The sequence below is a fragment of the Ailuropoda melanoleuca genome, chromosome 9 (assembly GCF_002007445.2).
Source record: "Ailuropoda melanoleuca isolate Jingjing chromosome 9, ASM200744v2, whole genome shotgun sequence".
Lineage (NCBI taxonomy): Eukaryota > Metazoa > Chordata > Mammalia > Carnivora > Ursidae > Ailuropoda > Ailuropoda melanoleuca.
The window spans coordinates 23,161,569-23,186,202 of NC_048226.1; the positions used below are offsets into that span (position 1 = coordinate 23,161,569).

General features: G+C 37.3%; 1 protein-coding gene across 26 annotated transcripts in view; it reads left to right on the forward strand.

Annotated features, from left to right (window-relative positions):
- LOC105234653 overlaps window positions 1-24,634 on the forward strand; it is an 84,957-nt gene that overhangs the window by 28,996 nt on the left and 31,327 nt on the right. For 20 of the 26 annotated variants that reach the window (XR_004627741.1, XR_004627734.1, XR_004627732.1 and 17 more), the window contains 6 exons: window positions 7,050-7,182; window positions 8,708-8,906; window positions 9,457-9,572; window positions 9,904-10,017; window positions 11,608-11,772; window positions 13,294-13,407. The gene's annotated coding sequence lies outside the window, so the exon portion shown is untranslated. Of the gene's footprint in view, window positions 1-7,049; window positions 7,183-8,707; window positions 8,907-9,444; window positions 9,573-9,903; window positions 10,018-11,607; window positions 11,773-13,293; window positions 13,408-20,008; window positions 20,069-20,392; window positions 20,454-24,634 lie in introns of those variants that run through there. The other 6 variants (XR_004627749.1, XR_004627738.1, XR_004627739.1 and 3 more) reach the window with 6 other exon arrangements.

A 24,634-nucleotide genomic window follows, 5' to 3' on the forward strand; every position in this document is an offset into this window, starting at 1 on the left:
CATGGGCATTAGAATAGAATGAGTATTCGTTGGTTCTGGGGTGTAGTGTTCTATATATATCTAAGAGGTCCAACTCGTCGAGTATGGCGTTCAAAGCCTTTGCTCCTTTACAGAGTTTCTGCAAGGGTGTTCTGTCTATTTCTGATAGTGGGGTGTTGAGGTCCCCTAGTGTTAATGTATTTTATCTATATGTCTCTTTATTCTGGTTTAGAGTTGGATTGTGTATCTTGCTGCTCCCTTGTTGGGGGCATATATATTTATAATTGTCATCTCCACTTGTTGGATACATCCTTTAAGAATAATATAGTGCCCTTCTGTNTTCTGGTTTAGAGTTGGATTGTGTATCTTGCTGCTCCCTTGTTGGGGGCATATATATTTATAATTGTCATCTCCACTTGTTGGATACATCCTTTAAGAATAATATAGTGTATATATTATATAGTAACTATAGTCTTTAGTTTAAAATGCAATCTATCTGATATAAGAATTGCTACCCCAGCTTTCTTTTGAGGTCCATTGGCATGAAAGATGGTATTCCATCACTTTAGTTTCTGTCTGAATGTATCTTTGGGTTCAAAATGAGTCTCTTGTAGACAGCAAATGGATGGGTCATTTCTTTTTATCCAATCTGCAACCCTGTGGTGTTTTATGGGAGCATTCAGGCCCTTTATGTTGAGACTGAATATTGAGAGATTTGATTTTAATGATGCCATGTTGCCAGTAAAGTCTTTGTTTCTATAGATTGTGACTTTCTGTTCTGTATCTCTCTTGGGGCCTTCTTACTTTTATAGAACCCCCCTTAATATCTCCTGTAGGGCTGGTTTCATGGTTATGAAATTGTTCAATGACTGGCGATTCTGGAAGGTCTTTATTTCTCCATCCATTCTGGATGACAGCCTTGCTGGATAAAGGATCCTTGTCTTCATGTTTTTCTCTGAAAGAGCTTTAAAAATGCCCCCCCAACCCTTTCTCTCATTCCAGGTCTGTGCAGACATATCTGATGTAATTCTGATACCTTTGCCTTGGTACGTGAGAGAAATCTTTGCCCTGGCTGCTTTCAATACTGTATCCTTGGATCTAATATTTGCGAATTGCACTATGATGTGACGTGGCTTAGGTTTGTCATGGTTGAGCTTGGGAGGGGTCCTCTCTGACTCCTGGATACAAATGTTTGTTTCCCTTGCTAGATTAGGGAAGTTTTCATCTACAGTTTGTTCAAATATCTCTTCTAGACCTCTGTTTTTCTCCACCCCTTCGGGGATGCCGATGATTATGACATTGGATCCTTTCATTGAGTCAAGTGATCTTCCATAACCTACATTCGTGGGCGTGGATTTTTTTAAATCCAGCTTCTATTTTCACTTTTTCTTCTACTAACCCATCCTCCAATTCGCTAATACGTTCTTCTGCCTCAGTGACCCTGGCCATCAGAGCCTCTAGTTTTGATTGCATTTGGCTCATAGAATTTTTAATTTCTGCCAGTTTCACTCTCATTTCCCCCCTTAGAGATTCTATATTCTCATTAACATTTTCATTAATACTTTTTTCAAGTCTACACATCATCTTGACCATTGTTACTCTGAATTCCATTTCTGATAATTTGGTTATATCCATATCCATTAGTTCTGTGGCAGAGGCCACAGACTCATTGTCTTTTCTTTGCNTTATATCCATATCCATTAGTTCTGTGGCAGAGGCCACAGACTGATTGTCTTTTTTTTTGCTGGGGGGGATTTCTCCTTCTTGTCATTCTGATGAGGAGAGGCTGCGGGCTTCTCCAGAGACCAAATTATTAACCAGGACCCAGAATGTGCTCCCTTGTTTTATAGGGATCTTAGGGATGTGGGCTTCTTGATTTTTCAGGCTGCCTTCTGGGGGAGGGGCCCGCCACGCCAATACGCAGGCAACCCTGTTTGGGTACAGTCTCCATGTCCCCTGCGAGGGGGGATGGGGATGGGCACACTGTGCCGGTATTTCCAGGCTTTTGTTCTCTGGCGGCTTTCCCTGGTGGTTTGCTGTGCCTCTTCTGAGAGTCAGAGCAGCAGTGGCCGAATCTCAGCCTCTGTCTCAGAACAGAGGGATTGCTGACCGTTCTCCACTGATGTTCTGGCCACTTTAACTCTGTTTCTGTTGGTGCTGCTCAACCCTGCAGCGTCCCGGGATTGCGCCCCACACCCAGCATCCCAGCCCTTACTTCCAGGGGTGGCGTGTCTCTGTCCTTTGTGTTTCTGTCACTGCCAGCCGCCAGCCACCCCTGTGCACTCCTGGAGTTCCTGGTCTCAGTCTGTTTGCAGGGAGTACACCAGAGGTCCGTGAAAAGTCTGGTGGCGCGTGCTCCCCTTTCACGGTCCCAGCCTGCTGACCGTCCCAGTCTGTTCTCTCATGGGTGCTGGTCTGTGAATCCGCCTGCTCCCCCGTGCAGGTGTCTACTGCTTCCCGGTGACCAGAGGCGGCGGCTCCTTCCCCCTTTTGTTTATCTTCCACTATCTTTGCACGGTTTCACGCCTCTCCACTTCCTACCTAAATACTCAGCACTGGAGATGTTCATTTGTAGAGATCCAGATGTGTCTTCCTGCATCTCAGGCTGATTCCGTGGATGTTCAGGCTGGTCTGGTACCTATCCAACTCGACTCAGGGGACCGGCTGAAAAAGAGGTCCCCTACTCCTCCGCCATCTTTCTCTGGTCTCCCCATTATGAATTCTTATAAATTTTATAACTAAATACTCCATTAGGAAAATTTTGTTTTGTAACTTCTCTAATTTCCTATGTACTTTGTAGACTGGGTGACTATTAGAATTCCATGGAATCTCATCACTGCACCAATGATAGTGCTGATTTTGAAGTGCTCCCTTATCTGGGAAGGGACAAAACAATATGCTTCTGATATAATACACAATTTATAGTAAATTTATGTATTTCTGTTGTCTTATTATTTTTAAGTAATCAAAAATTAAATTGAGTTAGTGGATAATTGGTTAAAACAAAAGATTATTAGTATGAATAGTCTGTTGGGTTATATGAAGCTTCAGTCTCCTTTATTTTTCAGATTTTACTCTTTCCTCTACTTTGAATAACCAGAAACATCCTAGAGGAATAATAAATTAGTATATTTTTACATAAAGTTACACAGTGAGTCTTCTTGTCTTACGCAATTTTGGCAAATGGTCATATATATCTTTTATCTTTCTACATTTATAATTTTACCATAGGCAAGTGTGGACCAAAAACTGGGTTTCATATATATGAGTTTATTCATTCTCCTTGATGTATGGCATGAAGGAAAGTATTGGGAATAATTCTGCCTCCCATCCTTAAGGGCCATTGGGAATTCTATCACCAGTAAGCATTTTGTCTTGAAAGTTCTGACATTCCTCTTAGAGAATCATAACACTTCAATAAGAGTAAGACTGGCTGTGTTAGTCAGCCATGGGGCTGGGTCAGCATTTCCCAGGGTGATAGAATCCTGATTGCTGTAGTGTTTGTCACATATCTCATTTAAAATATCTATTTTATAAATATGCCTATATCAGTAAAGACTTCAAAAATGGATCTTGCAGAAATCTGAACAAAATGCGTACCAAATCACTTCTATAAACTGAGCTCCAGCATAGGGACTATGCAAGGCAAAAACTGTGTTGAGAACTCAATTGGTGAGGTAGTAGTACTAACAAGGTAGTTGAAAGCTACCTGAGTGCATAAATTAAGGGAAATTAATTGTCTGGTTGTCCATAAATATCTAATTGTTGGGTAAAATGGCAACATTTTATTTGCTTCATGGATAGTTTCCATATACTCATAGTAAACAGACCATGGAGAACCAACACATGAGTAATAACTCAGTGGAAAATGGCTGTACATACCCTTAAGATATCAATGCTATTTTCTTAGATGACACAGTCTTCTGAATGAGAAGCTGTCTATTAAGGTCTATTAGAGTGCCTATGTGAAAAAACTATGAGTCTTATTTGGCCTTTATCCCTTTTTTAAAAAAAAATTTTTTTGTTATGTTATATTCGTCACCATACAGTACATCCTTAGTTTTTGATGTAGTGTCCATGATTCATTGTTTGCATATAACACCCAGTGCTCCATGCAATACGTGCCCTCCTTAATACCCATCACTGGCCTATCCCAATCCCCTACCCTCCTCCCCTCTGAAACCCACCCTAAGTTTGTTTCCCAGAGTCCATAGTCTCTCGTGGTTCATTCCCCTTTCTGTTTACCCCCATGGACGGTACTGGAGGAGATTATGCTAAGTGAAATAAGTCAAGCAGAGAAAGACAATTATCACATGGTTTCACTCATCTGTGGAACATAAGGAATAGCAGGGAGATTGGTAGGAAAAGAAAGGGAATACTGAAGGGGTGGCCTTTATCTCTTAAGTAAAACAAACAGATGGTAATTGTAGAGTTGTTTTTATTCCTTTGAATGTTTGAGAATGTATTTTAATGAGACTGATGATACAGTTACAGAAAGTGGAATAGCTTTTTTTTTCTTCCTATCATCCTGGGGGCAATTTTCTAGACATTAGAGTAAAGGGTTCAGGTAGATGGTACATGAAAAATTTTTTTAAATAATAAAATAAATAAATTTCTCATTTTTGGTAATCAAGATAGATTTCACTGGCTAATATTTCTTCAGGCAATTTTATATGTATTTAAAGGTGAATTATAGTCATGATGAATGACCCTGAGGGGGATAATTGGGGAAACTTTGTGTGTCTTCTAAGTAAAAGATTTTCTATGCTACTCCATTTCAAGGAGTGAGTATAATTTTCTTGTCATGTAGGTTGTTACATGCATATATATACTTAATTCCTTGGAACCTACTAATTGTAAATATTCACTTAGGAAGGTTTTATTTTCAACTTCCCTAACTTCCCCCAAGCATTATTTGTTGGAAATGACATCAGAAGTGCTTGAAATTTTTCCTTCCACACCATTGGAAGTGTTGAGGTTGTTACTTTTACAAATTTCCCTTTCTAGAAATGATCAGAACACTGATTTCCAAAGGTAACATTACAATTTTTAGTAAATTTATTTTTCATGGATCGCTCATTTATTTTTTAAGTATTTATTATTATTATTATTATATTATTATTATTATTATTATTCTATGCTAGTCACCATACAGTACTTAATTAGTTTTTGATGTAATGTTCCATGATTCATTGTTTGCATATAACACCCAGCATTCATTGCAATACATACTCTCCTTAATACCCATCACCAGGCTAACCCATCCCACCACCTCCTCCCTTCTGAAACCCTCAGTTTGTTTCCCAGAGTTCATAGTCTCTCCTGGTTTGTCTCCCCATTTGATTTCCCATCCATCATTTTTCTCTTTCTTCTCCTAATGTCCTCCATGCTATTCCTTATGTTCCACATGTAAGTGAAACCATATGATAATTGTCTTTCTCTGCTTGATTTATTTCATTTAGCATAATCCCCTCCAGTTCCATCCATGTTGATGCAAATGGTGGGTGTTCATTCTTTCTAATTGCTGAGTAATATTCCATTGTATATATAGACCTCATCTTCTTTATCTATTCATCTGTTGGAGGGCATCTCTGCTCCTTCCACAGTTTGGCTATTGTGGACATAGCTTCTAGGAACATTGGGGTGTGTGTGGACCTTCTTTTCACTACATCTGTATCTTTGGGGTAAATAACCAATAGTGTAATTGCTGGGTTATAGGGTAGCTCTATTTTTAACTTTTTGAGGAACCTACAAACTGTTTTCCAAAGTGGCCGTACCAACTTGCATTCTCACCAACAGTGTAAGAGGGTTCCCCTTTCTCCACATCCTCTCCAACATTTGTTGTTTACTGTTTTGTTAATTTTTGCCATTCTAACTGGTGTAAGGTGGTATCTCACTGTGGTCTTGATTTGAATTTCCCTGATGGCTAATGATTTTGAACATTTTTTCATGTGTCTGTTAGCCATTCATAAGTTTTCTTTAGAGAATTGTCTGTTCATGTCTTCTGCCCATTTTTTGACTTGATTATTTGTTTTTTGGGTGTTGAGTTTGAGAAGTTCTTTGTAGATCTTGGATACCAGCCCTTTATCTGTAGTGTCATTTGCAAATATCTTCTCCCATTCCATGGGTTTCCTCTTTGTTTTGTTGACTGTTTCCTTTGCAATGCAGAAGCTTTTTATCTTGATGGAGTCCTAAAAATTCATTTTTGCTTTTGTTTCCCTCGCCTTTGTAGACGTGTCTTGAAAGACGTTGAAGAGGTTACTGCCTATGTTCTCCTCTAGGATTTTGATGGATTCCTGTTTTTCAAATTTGCATGGAACCATAAAAGACCCTGAATCACCAAGGAAATGTTGAAAGGGAAAAAAAAACTGGGGGCATCACATTGCCTGATTTCATTCTATGTTACAAAGCTGTGATCTCTAAGACAGTGTGGTACTGGCAAAAAGCCAGGTAAATCAGTGGAACAGAATAGAGAGCCAAGATATGGACCCTCAACTCTATGGTCAAATAATCTTCAATAAAGCAGGAAAAAACATCCAATGGGAAAAAGACAGTCTCTTAAATAAATGGTGCTGGGAAAATTGGACAGCTAAATACAGAATAATGAAATAGACCATTCTCTTACACCATTCACAAAGATAAACTCAAAATGGTTGATAGACCTCAATGTGAGACAGGTATCCATCAAAATCCTAAGTTTTTATTTAAATTCCAGTTAGTTAACATACAGTGTATTATCAGTTTCAGGTGTACACTATACTGAATCAACAGTTTCATTCAACATCTAGTGCTCATCACAGCAAGTGCCCTCCTTTTTTTAACTAGTTAATAATATACTTGGTTTTGCAAAAGTACTGTGAAACTAACCAATGTGATGTTTAATAATTTGTGCAGTCATCTGGGGATTCTGTTTCATTTATTTCCAGGAATAATATCAGGAAAATCCTAATAGAGTAGTAAATTTGTATATTTTATGTGCAGGTATGTAATGAAAAATTCAATCTTTTCTGTAGTTGACAAATGGACATGTATACTTCTTATATTTTCCTATTTTTACTCTATTTTCACAGGTCAATGTAAACTAAAACTTGGTTTCATATGAATAAAAAATTATCCCTTCCTCTTGAAATGTGACAAGGAAGAAAATATTGGGACTAATTCCACCATCTTATTCCTCAAGATCCAGTAGGAATTCTACCACCAGTAAGCGTTTCATCTTGAAGATACTGACATTTCTCTTAAGACAGTCTAATGCTCCTATTATAAGACTCTGCTGTGCTAGTCAGCCATGAGGCTGGATCATTATCTGTGATGACTAGTCTCCATGAGTGAATACTATGGGTTAGTGTGTCCCAGGGTGAAATAATCTGGAGTGCTCAGTGTCTGCCACATATGTGAGGATCAAGATTTTTTTTTCTTTTCAACCTTTAATATTTTTTATTTTTAATTTTTTATATTATGTTCAGTTAGCCAGTATATAGTGCCTCATTAGTTTTTGATGTAGTGTTCAGTGATTCATTAGTTATGTATAACACCCACTGCTCATCCTTAATACCCTTAATACCCATCACCCTGTTACCCCCTCCTCCCAATCCCCTCCCCTCTGAAACTCCCAGTCCATTTCCCGGCGTCCATAGTCTGTCATGGTTTGTCTCCCTTTCTGATTTCTTCCCCTTCAGATTTCCCTTCCTTCCTCTAAGGTCCTCTGTGCTATTGCTTATGTTCCACATATGAGTGAAATCATATGATAATTATCTTTCTCTGCTTGGTTTATTTCATTTAACATAATCCCCTCCATTTCCATCCATGTCGATGCAAATGGTGGGTATTCATTCTTTCTGATGGCTGAATAATATTCCATTGTATATATGGATCACATCTTCTTTACCCATTTGTCTGTTGAAGGGCATCTTGGCTCCTTCCATAGTTGGGCTATTGTGGACAATGCTGTTTTGAACATTGGGGTGCATGTGGCTCTTCTTTTCACTATATCTGTATCTTTGGGGGTAAATTCCTAGTACTGCAATTGCTGGGTCATAGGGTAGCTCTATTTTTAACATCTTGAGGAACCTCCATACTGTTTTCCAAAGTGGCTGAACCAGCTTGCATTCCCAACAGTGTGGGAGTGTTCCCCTTTCTCCACATCCTCTCCAACATTTATTGTTTCTTGTTTTGTTAATTTTTAAAAATTTTTTTAAAGATTTTATTTATTATTCGACAGAGATAGAGACAGCCAGCGAGAGAGGGAACACAAGCAGGGGGAGTGGGAGAGGAAGAAGCAGGCTCATAGCGGAGGAGCCTGATGTGGGGCTCGATCCCATAACGCCAGGATCACGCCCTGAGCCGAAGGCAGATGCTTAACCTCTGTGCCACCCAGGCGCCCCTGTTTTGTTAATTTTTGACATTCTAACTGGTGTAAGATGGTGTCTCACTGTGGTCTTGATTTGTATCTCCCTGATGGCTAGTGATGTGGAGCATTTTTCATGATTTTTTTAAAAAAGAAATGTCCTTAGATCTTTGATTATTATTGGGGTCTGAACAAAATGAGTGACATAGTCACTTCTGTAAACTGAGGTCCAGCACAACAGATCATGCTAGGCAAAAATGTGAGGGTGGTTCAGTTTCGTCAGCTGGTATGACTAATAGGGACTATAGTAATTGAATTCTACCCTGATTGCATATATTAAGGTATTAAATTATACAAAGATCCTTTCAATTTCTGATTTAGGAATGACATGGCAACTTTTTGAGTACTTGGCTGGCAGCATCCATACATGTTTTGTAACCAGACGCTGGAGAACCAGCATGTGATGAGAGAGACCGGTGGTAAATGGTTATGCCTACCTTTGAGCCATTCACACATTTTTATTACATGCAAGAATCTTTAGGGTGAAGAGCAATTGACTGAGATCGACTAGGTAATCAAGGTAAAGGATATGAGTCTTTACTTCTTTATCTCTTAAGTAAAAGCAATATGGAAATTGAAGAGTAGTTTCTATTTGTCAAAATATCTTAGAGGATGTTTTAATTTCCTTGCTGATGAGGTCACAAGAATTAGAATACTATGTTTCCCCTTGTCACCCAAACAGAAATGTTCTAGACATTTGAGCTGTGGACTCAAGTAGATGCTGCACTAGACATTTTTAATTATACAATGATTGCATTTTCAATTCTTGATGTTTTAGGTAGATTTTATTGCCTAATATTCATATTTTATTAGTAGGTTTCATAGTTAGTGTTAAAGGGAGATCCTAGTTTTAATGCCCGATGCTGATGGAGGCCGTTTGGGGAAACTTTGAGACCAAGGTCTTGTGACCTTCAACACTGCCCTGTTTCAAGCAGTTAACATAATTCTTCTTGTTATATAGAGAGTCAAGTGAATATCTATGGTTTATTTTTTATAACTTGTTATTAGTAAATTTTCGATTATGATGGTTTTGTTTGTCAACTTTTCTAATTTCCCAGTATATTTTGTAGATTATAAATGATATTGGAATTGGATGAAATTTCTACCACTGTTCCAATGAACTACTGATTTTATCATTGCTACCAGTTCTTTTCCGTGGGAATAATCAGAGCAGTGCACTCCAGAGGTGACTTTACAATTTTTAATAAAATTTATTATTTAATATCATTTAGGTTATTTATTATTATTTATCATTGGCAACAAAGATTATACATGATTTTGAAGAGTCTCTTAATCCAAATAATCTGAGGCTTTTATGTTCTGGGTTATCTGAGGCTTCTGTGTACTTTCCCCCCAGGATTTGTATGCTTCCTCTTTTAAATTACACCAGAAGGGTGTAATTGAAAAATAGTATTATGATATACTTATGCATAGTAAACCTCTTGTGATACAAATGGATATGTATGCTTCTCATCTTTCCATAATTTTATTCTATGCTAACTTCAACATGGACACAGAACTTGGTTTCATATAAAAGATTTTATTACTTCCCTTTGAGACTTGAAATGAAGGAAAGTTTTGGGAAGAATTCTTCATCCCATCCTCAAGGGCCAGTGGGAATTTTCACACTGGTAAGCATTTTTTTCCTGACGACACTGACATTTTTGTCATGGAATTATAACACTCTACTGATAAGATTTTGGCTAAGCTAGTCAGTCATGAAGCTGGGTCCTTGACTGCAGTGGCTAGTCTCCATAACTGAATAGTATGGTTCAGTGTGTCCTAGGAGACAGAATCCTGAATGCTCAGTGTCTGCCATATATCTCAGGATTAAAATCACTTTTGGAAAGGTGCTGAAATCAATGATGTCTTCACAAATGGGTCTTGTTGAAATCTGAACAAAATGAAGGACAAAATCACTTCTATAAGCTGAAATTCAGCACAAGGACCATGATACTAGGCAAAAAAATGTGAAAGAGAGTTCATTTGGTCAACAAGTGGTACCAAGTAAAAAGGACTATGGCACTGGAAAACTAGCATGCTAGCAAATGTTAGAGTACATGAATGGTACAAAGGGTATAAATCACCACTGTGGAATGACCTAGCAACTCTGAGTGCTTGACTGGTAGCCTTCATACACCCACAGTAAACGGACTGTGGAAAACCAGCACATGAGTAGTGAACACCGTGGGAAATGGCTGTGCCTAGTCTTGAGCCATTTACACCATTTCCTTAGTCACCATCATTTATGAGAATCAACATATTTAGGTCTTATTAGATAGTCAATTAGAAATAAATCATTCATTTTTTTGCTTGTCATTTCTCTCTTAAATATAAGAAATATGGGGAAATTGAAGAATAAGTAGATTGTGTTTATTGGATGATTTTATTATATGTTTTAATTTCCTTGCTAGCCCAGTTTCAAGATTAGAACCTTTTTTTTCTTTTTCTCTTCACTCAGGGAGAAATTTTCTAGATATTTAATGATGGATTAAATTAAATATTCCATTAAACATTTTAACATGAAATGATTAAATTTCCAATTCTTGTAATTTTATGTTGATATCATTGCCTAACATTCATATTCCATCAGTGGGTTTATGTGTATAAAGATAAGTTGTAATTTTAGTGAGTAATGCTTGGGGGTTGGCTTTGGGACCAAGGTTTTAGAAAATTTGATTTTCTATACTCCTTTTTTTTTTCTGAGGAAAAAGCATAATTTTTCTAGTTACATAGATGGTCAAGGGAACATCTATGTTTGATTCCTTAATTATCCATTATCAGTAAACATTCAACTGGGAAGGTTTTGTTTCACAACTTTTTAAATTTCCTCTGTGTTTTGGTGTAATGGAAGTGATTCTTTGAATTTCATGGAATATTCATCACCATAGCAAAGAAGTGCAGGTTTTGTAATAACCAATTTTAAATAAATGTACTTTTATGGCTTTTTAAAATATTTTTCTTTAGTCAAACAGATAATTGGTTTTGTGAAGTATCTGTTAATCCAAACAATGTGAGTTATTAATAATCTGGTGAACTGTCAATTATTTGTCTCTTTATTTCTAGGATTTTTATTACTTCTCCCTTTGAATAATAACAGAAACATCCTAGTAAAGTAGTATGAGTTCATTTGATATGAAGGTATATTATAATCCCCTCTGTGTTATGCATGTTTGACAAATGGACATCACATCTTTCCATATTTTACTCTATTTCCACAGGTTGACATGAACCACTATCTGGATCTCCTATGAATTTATTCCTTCTTCTTGAAAGAATTCCAGTGGGGGGGGCCCTGGGTAGCTCAGTTAATTGTCTGCCTTCAGCTCGGGTCATGATCCCAGAGTCCTGGGATCGATTGAACGCCACATCCAGCTCCCTGATCAGTGGGTAGTCTGTTTCTTCCTCTCCCTTTGCTCCTCCCCCTGCTCCTTCTCTTTCTCTTGTTCAGTTTCTCTCTGTCAAATAAATAAATAAACTCTTTCAAAAAAGAGAGAATTCCAGTAGGAATTCTAACATCAGTAAGCATTTTGTCCTGAAAATGCTGGCATTCCTCTTAGAATACTCTAACATTCATATGACAGTGAAATTCTGACTGTCCTAATAAGTTGTGAGGTTGAGTCATTGACTGTGATGACTAGTTTCCATGATTAAATAGTATGGCTCAGTGTGTCTGAGGGAGACAGAATCTGGAATGCTTAGTGTCTGTCATATATCTTAGGATCAATATCCTTTTTATAAATGTGACTGGATCAATGATGAATTAAAAATGGGTATCATTGGAATCTGAAGAAAAATGAGTGACAGAAACAATTCTGTGAGCTGAGGTCTGCCAAAGGAACATATGAGCCAAAAAATATGGAAAAATTCAGCTAGTCAGGTAGTAGTACCAGCCAGGTCTGTGGTATTTGAAACCTAAACTTATTGCATACATTAAGTGAAATAAATTGTACAGAGATCCATAAATATCTGATTTAGAAATGACATGGTAACTCTTTGAGTGCTTGGCTGGAAGCATCCATGCACTGATAATAATCAGACACTGGAGAACTAGCACGAGTATTGAGACTGATGAGTCACATTTTTGTCTACCCTTAAGCCATTCACATGATTTCCTTAGATGCTGCAAACTTGTGAGTGAGGCATAGTCCATTGAGGTCAACTAGATTGTTCAAAAGATATTATAATTCATTAGTTACCAATTATTTTTTAGATAAAGGAAACAATGGAAGCTGAACAATGGTTTGTATTTATGGAAATAACTCAGAGAGTGTTTTAATTTGCTCATTAATCCAGTCACAGCAATTCATACAATGTTTTAATCTTGTCACTCAAAGAGAAATTTCCTAAACATTTGAGTGATGTATTCAAGTATATACTACATTAAATATTTTTTAGAAGGGAGGGGGTGGAGGGATGGGGTAACTGGGGGATGGGTATTAAGGAAGACATGTGTTGTGATGAGCACTGGATGTTACACACAATTAATTAAATCATTGAACACTACATCAAAAATTAATGATATACAGTATGTTGGTTAACTAAACATAAATAAATAAATAATAAATAAAAAAATAATTCTAACTGTGAAATTATTGCCAAATATTTCCAAATCTTGGAATTTTATTGGTTCATATTGATATTCTTTTAGTCTGTTTCATTTCTGTAAAAAGGAAGATCCTATCTTTAATGAATGATGCTGAGTTCTTTGGGGAAACTTTGACTAGGTCTTAAAACAAATTACTTTCTATACCATCCTATTCCATGGAACTAAGGTACTTTTTATCCCCTTGTCATATAGGTGGTCATTGAATGTGTATAATTAAATGCTTATAAACTCTTATCAATAAACATTGAATTTGAAAGTTTTTCTTCCTTAGATCTTCTGATTGTTCCTATGGTTGTAGGTTGGAAGTAAGATCGCAGTTGCATGGAATTCTTGCCACTTCACCAAAGAATACCTGGTTTTGTCACTTTTACCAACTCCCTTATCTGAGAATAAACAATGATGGTCTCTCAAGGTAATACCTAGTTTTTATAAACTTTTTCCTGGGTTATTTTTATTATTTATTTATAATCAAGAATTAATTATTATAATCAAGAATTAATTATTTAATTCAATAATTAATGTTGTATAGAGTCTGTCAATTTAAACAGTGTGAGGCTTTAATAACCTAGTGATTCTTCAAGACTTCTGTTTTTTTTTTCCTGAATTTTTGCACTTTCTCAGTCCTTCCATTGATGCCTCATATAGGATTTAAGAGGTCTCAGTGTCTGACTTTTCTGTATACTCCCAACTCTTCTAGTCACATGTCATTTATTGTGCCTATGTGAGCCCTGCATGCATTGCTGTGACCACACTGTGGAATTAGGTGTAGCATAACCCTATGTGTCCTCTGCAAATTGCCATGTTCCTGAACTCAGCAGATTAAGTACTGTGAGTGATTTTTAGATAACTGTCTTTTATTCCTCTATAATGGCTTTTTGTGATTTCCTCCTCTCCAAATCACTGGATCATCTTTGAGGATAAAATAATTCCGAGGTTGAATTACCAGAAATACATGTGCATTCTTGTGATTGTAATTTTCACCAGACCAACACTGTCCTGTAACTTTAAGCATACTCAGATACTCTGGTTTCTCATTTAATTTGTCTGGCAGAAATGTTGGATGAAATTTGCTCTGAAGGAGGCTAGAAATTAACACAATTAATATTGTTGGAATAACATTGGAAACATCCTAGGAGAGCAATATATTAGATTATTTAATAAGAGGTACATTATCGAACCCTCCCATCTTGTGCCTCTGCAGACCAATGAACATATTTATTTCTCATCTTTCTACATTTTTACTCTATTCCCATAGGTTAGCAAGAATAAAGCTCAAGTTTCATATGAAAATGTTTATTCCTTACACTTGAGGTATGTCACAAAGGAAAGGGCCATCCTTAAGGGCCAGTAGGAATTCTTGATAATCTCAGTTAGCATTTGTCCCTAAAATATTGATCTTTCTTTTAGGGATTATGTAATACTCCAGTTACCATAAGGCACTCTATGATAGTCAGCTAGGAAACCTGAATCATTAATGTAGGGGCTTGTTTTCATTTGTGTGGTACCAGCAAGAACCACAGTATTAGAAAACTGAGCTGCTGAATTCTTAAGATGGTGGAGCAGTAGGGGGATTCTGTGCTTGCCTCATCCTTCAAACACAGCTAGGTAGATATCAAATCATTCTGAACACCCAATAATCCATTTGAGGACTGGGAGAACAAACTGCATATCTAGAGGGAGAAAAATGGCCACGTTGTGGAAGGTAGGAGCTGTGGAGAGTTGATTGGGGGGAGAAAAGAATTGCAGGTGCTGCAGAGGGATGGAGCCCTGATCACAGAGAGAGGAGAGGGAGAAGAAAGAGTGAAAGCAGTATGCAGGAAATTGCACAAGAAAAACTCTTCCCCAAAACCATTAACTGAGAATAGGAGTGGGGCTTATTGTCACAAGATTTTACAAGCATTGGAGCTGAAAGTCTGAAGTTTTAGAAGTCCGTGCCATCACCAGGGTCATGTTGGGCAAGCTTATCAGTGCTCCTGTGGGGAAGGATGGCAGAGGTCTGGGAGTAGACAGCATCTAAGGATCCCCTGGGACACACCAGGGGAAGCAGTTTCCCTTCTTGGGGTGCATTTGGGAAATATGGCACTGCCTTTCAGGACAGAAAAGATGGCGGGTGCTATTAAGCAGCCTGTTAACTAGCATACCAACAGAGGCATCTGCCTAGGACAACTAACCTGGAAGCCAGCTTTTGGTTGTGCTTTACCATAAACTCTGAGCCCCTGTGTGGTCATGTGACTACTTTTCCATGACAAATGGCACCAGTAACAGCATAGCGAGACCCTAACTCAGATGATCAGTGTGGGTCTGAGCTGTGGTAGGTCTCTAAAATTTGGAGTTTGAAACCCAGTCATGTGCCTGAGATAAAACACAGGAGCACTGTGCTGCCAGGCAGATAGATGGCTCAGACACAGGGTGAAGGCAGGGTTCTGATGGAAACCAGGGAAACAAGAGGGGAAATTGTTTGCTTTTCTGTGAGGGCTTCCTGAACAGCTGCAGGTGTGAACTCCCCTCTCTAGGGACAAGAGAGTGGGGTGACACCATTGACCCCCAAGCCCATCAACAACAGTGAGCAGCACAACACTGCCAGTGGAGGCTGGAGCTACTTAAACTAATGCCCATCTCACTGTGAACTGTGGGAGCATGTTTTTAAATTTTTTTAAAATTTTTATTTTTTAGAAATGGGGTGGGGGGGAAGAGGGAGAGAAAGAATCTTTAGCAGGCTCTGCATCCAGCACAGAGCCCAATGCAGGGCTTGATCTCATGACTCTGAGATCATGACCTGAGCCAAAATCAAAAGTCAGTTGCTAACCAACTATGGCACCAAGGTTCCCCCGCAGTTGAATCATTACTAGGTCAAGGCTGCCTGAGAATCAGCACAGTAGGTTCCTCCCCCAAAAGACCTGTACAAACCCCACACACACCCACATCAAATCTACTGGTCATAAAGTGCTGCAAATCTTCAGCTATAGGAGAAATAGGATCTAGCCATTTCTAACAAGCAGAGCAAAACATACCTAGTTAAAATTCACCACACACTGGACCAGGTCCAAACACATGCCACCGAAGGCAAGGAGAAACTCTGCAGAGGACTGAGGGAAATACCATCCAAAACACAAAAGCAGAATGCACACAGCATACACCAAAAAACAAACAAACAAAACCTTCCTGAAGCACCAGACCCTAGACAAAATATGACCTCTTCTTAATTAACCATTACTCTCAGGAGCAGGAAATGTTATAGGTTTTCTTAACACAGAGAAGATAGAGGTCTAGGCAAAATGCCAGATGGAGGAATTCATCCCTAAAGAAAGAACAAGAAGAGGTCACTGCCAGCAATCTAATCAAAACAGATATAAGTAGTATGCCTTAATGATAATTTAAAAGAGCAATCATAAGGATACTAGCTGGGATAGAGAAAAACGTAGAAGACACTAGGGAGTCCCTTACTGAAGAGGTGAAGGAACTAAAAACAAGTCAGTATGAAATAAAAAAAAATGCTATAACTTAGATACGAAATTCACTGGATGTATTGACAAGGATGGGAGAAGCAGAGAAATGAATTGGTGATATACAAGATAAAATTATGGGAAAAAATGAAGCTGAAAGGACAGAAAGAAAAATATTGGATCATGAACGTAAACTTAGAGAACTCACTATGTCCATAAAGAGCAATAACATTCGTATCACAGGAGTCCCAGAAGTGGGAAGGGGGGGCAGAAGGTTTATTTAAGCAAATTATAGCTGAAAACTTCCCTCATCTGGGAACAGAAATAGACATCCAAATCCAGGGTGCACAGAGAACTTCCATCAAATTCAACAAAAGCCAGCCAATATCAAGACAAATCACAGTAAAATTGGCAAAATACACAGACAAGGAAAGAATCCTGAAAGCAGCAAGGGAAAAAAAGTACTTAACCTACAAGGGAAGACAAATATGGTTTGCAACAGATCTCTCCACAGATAAGTGGCAGACCAGAGGAGAGTGGCATGATATATTCAATGTATTGAAAGGGGAAAAAATATGCAACCAAGAATACTTTATCCAGCAAGGCTGACATTCAGAATAGGAGAGATAGACCCTTAGCTATAGAGAATGAACTGAGGGTTGATAGAGGGAAGGTGGGTGGGGGGATGGGCTAAATGGGTAATGGGCATTAAGGAGGTCACTTGTAACGAGAACTGAGAGTTATATGTAAGTGATGGATCACTGGATTCTACTCCTGAAACTAATACTACATCATATGTTAACTAACTAGAATTTAAATACGAACTTGGAGGGGAAGAAAAAGAATATAAAGAAAAAAAAAGGAGGGAGAGGTAAGGAGTTTCCCAGATAAATAAAAACTAAAGGAGTTCAGGACCACTAGACCAGCCCTGCAAGAAATACTAAAGGGGACCCTTCGAGTGGGAAAGAAAGACCAAAAGCAGCAAAGACGAGAAAGGAACAGAGAAAATGTCCAGAAACACCAATGTTACAGTTAATACAATGGCACTACATACATGCCTATCAATAATCACCCTGAATGTAAATGAGCTAAATACTCCAATCAAAAGACATAGGGTATTGGAATGGATAAAGTGATAAGACTCATATATATATTGCTTACAAGAGACTCACTTTAGACCAAAAGAAACCTCCAGATTGAAAGTGAGAGAATGGAGAACCCTCTACCATGCTAATGAACATCAAAAGAAAGCCAAAGTAGCTATACTTATATTAGACAAACTAGATTTTAAACCAAAGGATGTAACAAGAGATGAGGAAGGGCACTGTATCATAATTAAGGGGTGTATCCAACAAGATCTAACAATTGTAAATATTAATGCCCCCAACTTAGGAGCAGCCAAATATATAGATCAATTAATAGCAAACATAAACTCATTGACTTATTACAGTAATAATAGGGGATTTAATAACCCATTTACAGAAATGGGCAGATCATCTAAGCAGAATATCAACAACGAAACAATGGCTTTGGATGACACACTGGACCAGGTGTACCTAACAGATACATTCGGAACATGTCATCTTAAAGCAGCAGAATACATATTCTTTTCTAGTTCACATGGATCATTCTCCAGAATAGATCACCTACTGGGTCAAGTACAAAAAGATGTATAAGCACAAAAAGATTGAGATCATACTATGCATATTTTCAGACCACAATGCTATGAAACTTGAATTCAAACACAAGAAAAAATTTGGAAAGACACAAATAAATGGAGGTTAAAGAATATCCTACTAAAGAATTAATGGGTTAAACAGGAAATTAAAGAAGTAATAAAAAATACATGGAAGCAAATGAAAGTGAAAACATGATAGTCCAAAACCTGTAAAAGCAGTGGGCATTCATAAGAAGGAAGTATATAGCAATACAGGCCTACCGCAAGAAGCAATATAAGTCTCAAATACACAAACTAACCTTACAACTAAGGGAACTAGGAAAGGAAGAACAAATAAGATGTAAAAGCAACAGAAGAAGGGAAATAATAAAGATTAGAGCAGAAATGAATGACATAGAAACAAACAGCAACAAACAAAAAGCAGTAGAACAGATCAACAAAACTAAGATCTCAGTCTTTGAAAGAATTAATAAAATTGATAAACCCTTAGCCGTTTATCAAACAGAAAAAAGACCCAAGTAAATAAAATCATTAATGAGAGGAGAGCATAACTAACACCACAGAGATACAATTATAAGAGAATATCATGAAAAAGTGTATGCCAATAAACTAGGCAAACTAGAAGAAATGGATAAATTGATAGAAACATACAAACTACCAAAACTGAAACGGGAAGAAATAGAAAATTTGAACAGACCCATAACCAGTAAAAAAATTCCCCAACAAACGGAAGTCCAGGAACAGACGGCTTCCCAGGGGAATTCTACCAGACATTTAAATATGAATAGATGAGGTAATACCAGCACTTTGAAAAATGCTGTTTGTATTTTGATTGGGATGACGTAGAAAGTATAGGTTGCTCTGGGCAGCATAGACATTTAGCAATGTTTATTCTTCTGATCCATGAGCATGGAATGTTTTTCCATCTTTTTGTGTGTTCTTAGTTTCTTTCATAAGTGTTCTGTAGTTTCTAGAATATAGATCCTTTACCTCTTTGGTTAGGATTATTCCAAGGTGTCTTATGGTTTTTGGTGCAATGGTAAATGGAATCAATTCCCTAGTTTCTCTTTCTACAGTTGCATTATAATATAGGAAAGCAACATATTTCTGTGCATTAATTTTGTACCTTTCTACATTGCTGAATTGCTGTATGAGTTCTAGTAATTTGGGGGTGGAGTCTTTTGGGTTTTCCACATAAAGTATCATGTCATCTACTAACAGAGAGAGTTTGATTTCTTCCTTTCTAATTTGAATAACTTCTAATTCCTTTTTGTTGTCTGATTGCTGTTGCTAGGACTTCTAATACTATGCTGAACAATAGTGACAAGAGTAGGCATCCTCGTTGTGTTCCTGATCTTAAGGGAAAGGCTTTCAGGTTTTCCCCATTGAGAATGATATTCAATGTGGGCTTTTCATAGATGGTTTTATGAAATTGAAGAATGTTCCCTTTGTCCCTAAACTCTGAAGAGTTTTAATCAGGAAAGGATGCTGGATTTTGTCAAATGCTTTTTCTGCATCAATTGAGAGAATCATATTGATCTTGTCTCTTCTCTTATTATTTGCTCTACCACATTGATTGATTTGCAAATGTTGAACCATCCTTGCATCCCAGGGATAAATCCCACTTGGTTGTGGTGGATAATCCTTTCAATGTACTGTTGGATCCTATTAGCTAGGATCTTGTTGAGAATCTTGGCATCCATATTGATTAGGGCTATTCGTCAGTAATTCTTCTTTTTGATGGGGTCTTTGCCTGGTTTTGGTATCAAGGTAATGCTGGCCTCATAGAATGAGTTTGGAAGTTTTCTTTCTGTTTCTACTTTTTTAAAACAGCTTTGGGAGAATTGGTATTATTTCTTCATTGAATGTCCCAATTTTTTTTATGGAAACAGAAAAAGACCCTGAATCACCAAGGAAATGTTGAAAAAGAAAAACAAAGCTGAGGACATCATGTTGCCTGATTCCAGCTATATTACAAAGCTGAGATCATCAAGACAGCATGGTACTGACACAAAAACAGACACACAGATCGATGGAACAGAATAGAGAGCCCTGATATGGACCCTCAACTCTATGGTCAACTAATCTTCAACAAAGCAGGAAAAAATATCCAATGGAAAAAAGACAGTTTTTCAATAAATGGTGCTGGGAAAATTGGACAGCTATATACAGAAGAATGAAACGCAGTCATTCTCTCACACCACACACAAAGATAAGCACAAAATGGATGAAGACTTCGATGTGAGACAGGAATCCATCAAAATCCTAGAGGAGAACATAGGCAGTAACCTCTTTGACATCGGCCTCAGCAACTTCTTTCAAGACACGTCTGCAAAGGTACGGGAAACAAAAGCAAAAATGAACTTTTGGGAATTCATAAAGATAAAAAGCTTCTGAGATTGAGGAATGTACACTCTTTCCCCACATTCTGAAGTGTTTTAATCAGGAAAGGATGCTGTATTTTGTCAAATGCTTTTTCTGCATCTATTGAGAGGATCAAATGGTTCTTGACTATTTTCCTGTTGATATAATCTAAGATACTGATAGATTTGTGAATGTTGAACCACCCTTGCATCCCAGGGATGAATCCCACTTGGTCATGATGGATAATCTTTTTAATGTACTGTTGGATCCTTTTAGCTAGGATCTTGTTGAGAATTTTGGCATCCATATTCATCAGGGAAATTGGTCCGTAATTCTCCTTTTTGATGGGGTCTTTGCCTGGTTTGGGGATCAAGGTAATATTGGCCTCATAGAATGACTTTCATAGTTTTCCTTCTGATTTTATTTTTTGAAACAGCTTCAGAAGAATTGGTATTATTTCTTCTTTGAATGTTTGGGAGAATTCCCTGGGGAATCCATCAGGTCCTAGAGTTTTGTTTATGGGAAGGTTTTTAATCACTGCTTCAATCTCTTCATAATTTATTGGTCTGTTTTAAAATCAATTTGTGTCTGTTTCAGTCTTGGTAGTTTATAGGTTTCCAGGAAGGCATCCATTTCTTCCTATTTTATTTATTCTTTCAAAGAACCAGCTTCTAGTTCTGTTGATCTGCTCTACTGTGCTCCTGGTTTCTAATTCATTGATCTCTGCTCTAATCTTGATCAACTGCTTTCTGGTGCATGGATTAGGCCTGTTCTTCTGTTGCTGTTCCAGCTTCTTGAGGTGAGAATATAAAAACTGCGTTTTAGATTTTTCTATTCTTTTGAGTGAGGCTTGGATGGCTATGTATTTTCCGCTTAGGACTGCCTTTGCAGTGTCCCATAGGTTTTGGACCATTGTGTTTTCATTCTCCTTGGTCTCCATAAATTGTTTAAATTGATTTTTTATTTCCTGGTTTATCTAATCATTCTTGAGCAGGATGGTTCTTAGTTTCCAATTGTTTGAGTGTCTTCCAAATTTTTCCTTGTGATTGAGTTGCAATTTCAAAGCATTGCCATCAAAATCCTAGAGGAGAACATAGGCAACAACCTCTATGACATCGGCCAGAGCAACTTTTTTCATGACACATCTCCAAAGGCAAGAGAAACAAAAGAAAAAATGAACTTGTGGGACTCCACCAAGATAAAGAGTTTCTGCACACCCAAGGAAACAGTCAAAAAAAAATAATAAGAGGCAGCCCATGGAATGGGAGAAGATATTTGCAAAGGACACTACAGATAAAAGACTGGTATCCAAGATCTACAAAGAACTTCTCAAACTCAATACACGTGAAACAAATAAACAAATCAAAAAATGGGGAGAAGATATGAACAGATACTTTTCCAATGAAGACATACGAATGGCTAACAGACACATGAAAAAATGTTCAAAATCATTAGCCATCAGGAAAATTCAAATCAAAACCACACTGAGATACCACTTTATGCCAGTTAGAATGGCAAAAATTGACAAGGCAAGAAACAATAAATGTTGGAGAGGATGTGGAGAAAGGGGATCCCTCCTACGTAGTTGGTGGGAATGAAATTTGGTACAGCCACTCTGGAAAACAGTGTGGATGTCCCTTAAAAAGTTAAAAATTGAGCTGCCCTATGACCCAGCCATTGCACTACTGGGTATTTACCCAAAGATACAGACGTAGTAAAGAGAAGGGCCATATGCAGGAAAACAGTGTGCAGTTTCTTCAAACAGGTAAAAATAAGGCTACTCTATGACCAAGTAATTATACTACTGGGTGTTTACCCCATAAATACAAATCTAGTGAAAAGAAGGTCCACATGCACCCCAATGTTCATAACAGCAATGTCCATAATAGCCAAACTGTGAAAGGAGCTGAGATGCCCTTCAACAGATGAATAAAGAGGATGTGGTCCATATATCCAATGGAATATTACTCAGCCATCAGAAAGGATGAATACCCACCATTTGCATTGACATGGATGGAACTGGAGGGGATTATGCTAAATGAAATAAATCAAGCAGAGAAAGACAATTACCATATGGTTTCATTTATATGCAGGACATAAGGAATAGCATGGAGGACATAAGGAGAAGGAAGGGAAAACTAAAGGGGGAAACCAGAGGGAGACGAACCACGAGAGACTATGGACTCCGGGAAACAAACTGAGAGTTTCAGAGGGCAGGGGAATGGGGGGATAGGTTAGCCTGGTGATGGATATTGAGGAGGACATGTATTGGAAGGAGCACTGTATGTTATACTCCAACAGTGAATCATGGAACACAAAACCAAAAACTAATGATATACTGTATAGGGACTAATGTAATGTAAAAAAATGAAAATAAAATAATAATAATAATAATACCTTTTCTTCTCAAACTGTTCCAAAAAATTGAAATGGAAGGAAAACTTCCAAACTCATTCTATGAGACCAGCCTTGATTCCAAAACCCTACATAGACCCCACTGAAACGGAGAATTACCAACCAATATCCCTGATGAACATGGATTCAAAAATTCTCCTTCAGATATGAGCAAATCGAATCCAGTAATCCATTAAAAGAATTATTCACCATGATCGAGTGAGATTTATTCCTGTGCTTCAGGGATGGTTTAATATTGCAAATCAATCAATGTGATACACCACATAAATAAAAGAAAGAACAAGAACCATATGATTCTCTCAATAGATGGTGAAAATTTTTTTTGACAAAATACAGCGTCCATTCTTCATTAAAACCATTAACAAAGTAGGGATGTAGGTAACATACCTCAACATCATAACGGCCATATATGAAAGAACCATAGCTAATATTCTCACTGGTTAAATCTGAGAGCTTTGCTTCTAAGGTCAGCTATAAGAGAGAGATATCCTGTCTATTTAACATAGTACTAGAAGTCCTAGCCTTTGCAAAAAGACAACAAAAAGAAATAAAAGACATCCAAATTAGGAAGAGAATAGTCAAATTTTCACTATTCACAGAGGACATGATACTCCATCGAAAACCTGAAAGATTCCATCAAAAGTTTGTGAGAACTGATACAAAAATTCAGCTAAGTCACAGGATATAAAATCAATGCACAGAAATTTGTTGCATTTCTATACATCAATGATGAAAACAGAGGAAATAGAAATCTAGAAGTCAGTACCATTTACAATTACACCAAAAATCTAAGATACCTATGAAAAAACCTAACCAAAGAGGCAAAAGCTCAGTACTCTGTAAAGTATATAATATATCTTAAAGAAATTGAAGAGAACACAAAGAAATGGAAAAATATTCCATGTTTATGGATTGGAAGAATAAATATTGTTAAAATGTCTAAACTTCGCAAAATAATCTACACATTTAATGCAATTCCTATCAAAATACCACCAGTATTTCTCACAGAACAAGAACAAAAAAATCCTAAAATTAGTAGAAAGACCCCAAAGAACCAAAGCAATCTTGAAAAAGAAAAACAAAGCTGGAGGCATCACAATTCAAGACTTGAAGCTATATTACAAAGCTGTAGTAAACAAAATAATATGGTGCAGACACAAAAACAGACATATAGATCAATGGAACAGAGTAGAAAACCCAGAAATGGACCTACACCTATATGATCAACTAATCTTCAAAAAAGCAGGGAAGAATATCCAATTGAAAAAAGAGTCTATTGAATAAATNATTCTTTGAAAAATTTCCTCGGTATTTTGATTGGGATAGCATTGAAAGTGTAGATTGCTCTGGGTAGCATGGACATTTTAACTATGTTAATTCTTCCGATCCATCNAACTATGTTAATTCTTCCAATCCATGAGCATGGAATATTTTTCCATCTTTTTATGTCTTCCTCAATATCTTTCAAAAGTGATCTATAGTTTCTAGGATATAGGTCCTTTACGTCTCTGGTTAAGTTAATTCCAAGGTAACGTATGGTTTTTGGTGTTATTGTAAATGGGATGGATTCCCTAATTTCTCTTTCTTCAGTCTCGTTATTTGTGTATAAAAATGCAACTGATTTCTGGGCATTGATTTTGCATCCCGCCACATTACTGAATTGTTCTATAACTTCTAATAGTTTGGGAGTGGATTCCTTTGGGTTTTCCATATAGAGTATCATGTCATCTGCGAAGAGA